Source organism: Dromiciops gliroides, chromosome 6, assembly GCF_019393635.1.
Source record: "Dromiciops gliroides isolate mDroGli1 chromosome 6, mDroGli1.pri, whole genome shotgun sequence".
In the NCBI taxonomy this organism is placed as follows: Eukaryota; Metazoa; Chordata; class Mammalia; order Microbiotheria; family Microbiotheriidae; genus Dromiciops; species Dromiciops gliroides.
The window spans coordinates 117,179,552-117,185,260 of NC_057866.1; positions in this window are offsets into that span (position 1 = coordinate 117,179,552).

Here is a 5,709-nt window from a genome sequence, read left to right on the forward strand (position 1 = left end):
ACTGACCATGCCTGTATTGTCTCATCTTTGGCAATTTGCTGGGTGGGACATAAAACCTCAGAATTGTTTTTTGTTTGCACTTTTCTTACTGCTAGTGATTTGTATTTTTTTTATTATATTGTTGAAGAGTTTGGAATTATGCTTTTGAGAACTGCTTCTTCAAATCTTTGACTACATCTGTTGCAGTGATGGCTTTTGATCTTAAATATTTATATTAGTTGTGTTATGGGCCTAGCACCCCAGAAGTTTTCTGGGGTACATAAAAGAAACTTCTCTTTGAGAAACTAAGCCAAAGGACAGACACACCTAAAGAGAGACGTGGCATGGGATCCTGATCTGGACTGAGCTAGTTCCAGGACCATCACCCTTCTTTCCAGTTTCTCCCCACCCCTGGGGAGATAGGATTAGGTGTGGCTGCTACCTTTGTGGCAGGGAGGAGGAGAAAAATGGCTTGAGAGATCAGAAGCCACACCTCACCCAACTCCTCCAGCCACTACCAGTGGGGGATGGTCCTCCCTCAATAGGGGAACTTTCCAGTCTTAAGATCACCTCTTCAGACCACCATTGGACATCTATAAAAGTTTCTGCCTGTCTCCTGCTCCAGGAAATAGGTATCTTAGAGCCAGGCCTCTGTGCTATGCCTTTTCCCTTTGAGAAGAAGTTCAAGGATTTCTCTCTTTGTTTCCCTTGCCCAGCCCCTGAATAAACTATTATCTTATTCTATTGGATTTGTGCTCAAGAGGGTGTAATTCTTTAAAGAGGAATTCCTAAGGATGCCAACCCCTACCCCAATTCCCCCCACCTATTTCCCCATAACAGTTGTCCATATCTTAGTTATTAGACAATTTCAGAGATAGATGATAAAAATGATTTTTTTTCTTGTTTAACTATTTTCATGCTTATCTAGGAGGCATTAATTCTGTACAAAAGTTTTTAAGTTCATGTTATTAGAAGTATCTGTTTTTGGTAACTGACTCTCTTCTTTAGTGATGAATTCACCTTTAACAATATCTTTGAAAGATATATGTTCAGTTGCTCTTTTTATTTTTTTTATATAATGTTTCCAGTAATCAGGTCACATACCTGTTTTAAATAAATTGTGGGAATGTGGTCCAAGATATTAGTCTTCTGTCTCCCACCTCAGGTATGAGGTACACTGTGTACCCAGTACACTAATAAGCAATATTAAGGCCTGCAGGATATGGATAGATGCTGCATATTCTACTGATACCCCATTATCAAAGATCCCCTCTTGGTTATGGGCCCCCAGTTTTTGCATTTCTTCTTGCTCTGTAATTCCCTCCCCTTTCTTTGTTTTGTAAAGATACAAAAGACCAGGTCTTCTCTTACTCCAGTGAGACAGTTTCCATAGTGAGTCTGTCTCCTGACCATATATCTTCTCTCCTAATAAATCTTTTTATTTTACCAAAAAAAAAATTAGTCTTTTTTAACCTGGAAATTAAGGAAACAATATAGGAGAAAATAAGGTCTTTAATTGGGGGCAGAAGAACTGGTATTGGCTCCTGGTATTGCAAAGCAAGATGCTAGGAATACCCAAAGATGGGAAGCAAGGACAGGGTTTATATGGGGTAACAGAACAAAGGGAACTAAAAAACTGCTCTTTAATCAGTATAGAAACTACTTAACTACTTAATGTAAATGAAACTTTAATAAAGGAAACTATAATACTATCCTTTAGTTAAGTATAGAAGCTACTTAACTCTAAATAGAAACTACTTAATATAAATAATTCTTTTATGTAATAACCCAAAGTCCTGGGAGTAAGGTGGGGAATCTTTGGGAGGGGATAGTTTATTTGGGGGAGATCCATAAGTCACTCAAGAGTCTGGAATTGACAAGGATTGGTTAGTCTCAGGCAATTCATTGGCCAGAGAATGAAGAGGAGGTGGGATCAATCAGTTCTCAGTAAATTTGTGGTTATCTTTAATTTCTGTCAGATGACTTTTCCGGTGTTCTTAATAACTAATCAGTTCTTTTCTGGTTAATTAAAACTTTGGGAGTTTATCAAAGACCGGGTTAGGAATGTACTCGTTTCTAATGTTAACTTTTCAAACATTTGCTTGATATTTCAGATCTTTTGTTCCTCCAAAAGAATTTTGTCAACATTTTGTCTAATGGTGCAAAACAGCCTTTTGTTAGACTGGTATAGCACTAAATCTGATATAGTATTACCATTATTTGTATCAACAGGGTGCAGGCATACATTCTGAATCTTTGTCCAGAGATTTTAATTATTTATTTCCTTAAGGAGTATTTTGTATTTGAATACACACACATATGTATAGGTATTGATTGTGTTTTGTTTAGATATTTTACATAGTTCATACTTATTTTCTCCTAGATTGTGTAATTCTGGTGATATTTGTAGGTTAGTTTTGTAGCCTGAAACTTTGCATAAATTGTTAATAGTCTCAATTAGTTTCTTTGATAATTTGCCAGAATTTTCTAAGTAAAGTATTACTAGCATATAGAGATGGTTTTGTTTCCTTTCCTTATCTTTATTCCTTTAATTTATTTTATTTGTCATTGCCTTTGCTATAATTTCTATATCCAATAATAATATTTTTTTGTTTTTTGTTTTGTTTTTTGTTGGGCAATGAGGGTTAAGTGACTTGCCCACAGTAAGTGTCAAGTGTATGAAGCTGGATTTGAACTCAGGTCCTCCGGAATCCAGGGTCGGTGCTTTATCCACTGAGCCACCTAGCTGCCCCCCAATAATAATATTAAAGGAAGTAAACCTTGCTTTATTTCTGCATTGGGAAAGTTTTTAGTGTTTCAGCATTGCATATAATGCTTTCCTGGTTTTGTTTTAGACATAGACTTTTTATGTTAAAGAAGAGAGATCTTTCTATGCCTATATTTCTTAGGGTTTTATTTTATTTATCGGCATAAATCAATATTGTTCACTCTTTTTAATCATGTCAGATTCTTTGTGATCCCATTTGGGGTTTTGTGGAAAAGCTACTGGAATGATTTGCCATTTAATTTTCTATCTCATTTTGCAGATGAGGAAACTGAGCGAAATGTGGTTAAGTGACTTTCCCAGGTTCAAACAGCTAATAAGTATCTCAGATCAGATTTGAACTCAGGACTGACTCCAGGTCTGACATTCTATCCATGGCGCTAACTAGTCGCCTCTATATAAATGAATATGGTACTTTGTCAAAGGATTTTTCTGCATCTACTGAGATAATTATGTAGTTTGATGTTTTTGTTTTTATTATGATTAATTATGTTTATTGTTTTTCCTAATGTTGAACCATTCTTGGATTCTCAGTATAAATCCAATTTAATCATAAGGAATGATTTTAGGGATACATTTCTGTAGTCTGTTTGATAGCCTTGGAAACCACTTTTAGAAAGGATGTTGATGAACTAAAAGGGAGTCAGATAAAGATGACTAGTGCAGCATCCCAGAACCCTATTGAATTCTTTAAAGGACAAATAGCTTCAGTATAGCTAAACATCATAGTAAAATGTAGTCCAGCATCCAGAACTCTCTTTTAGTATTTATCTTGTATATCCTTGTATTTTCTCTCCCACTGACTATAAACTCTTTGTGGCTAATTACTACTTTTTCTTTTTCACCTTCAGAACATACCTCTGTCTATGCTGTATCCTCTTATCTTCTCAGGAAGTTGAAATTTGTAAAAAAGCATATGATCTCCCCCTGCTCCTTTAAATTAGGTTACCTGGTCATTTGGAGGATATACTGTTTTGGTATGGTTTGGACTGAAGACTTTCTTCCGACTCTGATAAACTATGATTCCATAACCAACAGCTCTGTGAGAATACTCCTGGTTACCTTTAAAAACTGTGACTAATAAAATAATAACACATAGAACATTTTACATTTTTGTTTAATTGTTTTTCAGTTGTGTCCAACTCTTTATGACTGCATTTTGGGTTCTCTTGGCAAAGATTCTGCAGTGGTTTATAATTTTTTTTTCGAGCACATTTTATAGATGAAGAAACTGAGGAAAAGAGGATCAAGTGACTTGCCCAGAGTCAAACAGCTAGTAAGTGTCTGAGGCCAGATTTGAAATTATGAAGGATAAGTCGTCCTAAATATCACACTTGCATTGTGCCATCTTCTGTCCATTTTAAGTTTTACATGGAAGTTTATATACATTATAACTTCTGATACTCATACCAGCCCTTTGAATTCAGGGCTATTATTATTTTCATTTTGCAAATGAGGCCAATGAAATTGAGAGAAGTTAAATGATTTGGGGGGATCAAACATTTAGGAAATATCTGAAACAGAATTTGACATGTAGTCTTTCTCCAGCCAATTCTCCAGCTCTAGCCATTGTGCCACAAATCGCAAAAAAGCAATTTAAAAATTGCTTGGATGAAGTTTTTTCCTTAAAAGTGTTTTATTTTTTCCTAATAACAATAAAGCTAGTTTTCAATATTCATTTTTGTAAGATTTTAAGTTGCAAATGTTTCTCTCTCCCTCCCTCTCTTCCCTCCCCCACTCTGCCAGCAAGCAAGCTGATATAGGTTATATATGTGTAATCGTGTTAAACATATTTACACATTAGTCTTGTTGTGAAAGAATAATTGGATGGTTTATGGTATTATCCTGATATGTACATTGGCCAACATGAAATGAAGGATCACAGGCATAGCTAATTTTCATCAACTCAATAGTTCATATGGAGAATTTATTTTCATTTACATGTATTTCCATTGTAGAGTATGTAATAGGTCTTGCAAATATCAAAAGAGGAATCAGTTTTGTCTAAGAGTTATGGAAGAGTCAGTAAGGAAACAGAAGAAACCTAATGTGACAGCAGGTAAACCCTACTGAATTATTATAGGCATTCAAACTCAGCAGGAGACATAGTTCCCATATAGTCATACTGGGCTGATAGTAAATATTTGTCTTCTGAATGCCAAGCCAAGTGAGAAAAAGTATGAAGGTGGTCTTTATTCATATATATTGAACATTTTGACGACTGTAGAATGTAATTTTTGTTGTTCAGTACCTCAAAGATATAAGTGGAAGAGTCATGTGCCCAAGGAGAAGAAAGTTCATAACGGCTTATAATTGTTAGTTGCTTATAGACTATTAAAAAAAGGGATCAGGACATTCTCCTGAGGTTGGTCATCAATGGAACATGGTCATTTGGTTGATTGTGACAGATTATGTTGATTACTATTTAGGCTGCAGAGTTTGGTGGTTTGATTATCAGGGTGAGACTGGAAAATAGTGCAAGACTGTGGTGTAAGAATAATATAATTGTGTAGAAGTTGTTCATTAAGTTTCAGTAGTTTGCAGGCATATCCACATTTGGATGTCTGGAGGGTTGGGTTTTCTCCTTGGGCTAACTTGGAATTAGGAGACATGGGGAAAATAAAGATAAGGTGCTACATAAATTTGGGTTACTCCCATCTGTGTAATTAAATGGTGAGATTGGATATAAACTGATTCCAAATGTCTTATCACAAAAAGATACTGATATATTGAATAGTGATACACACGTGTTATACATGCTCTCATGTTCTCTCTCTCTACATACACATATACACATACAAATATACATATACATATATACACACATAGATATAAACATACATATACATATATATGTATATATATATATGTATGTGTATATACATATATTTTATATAGCCATTGAGGGAAATCATTTTGCTTAACCATATACATTTGTTAAAATA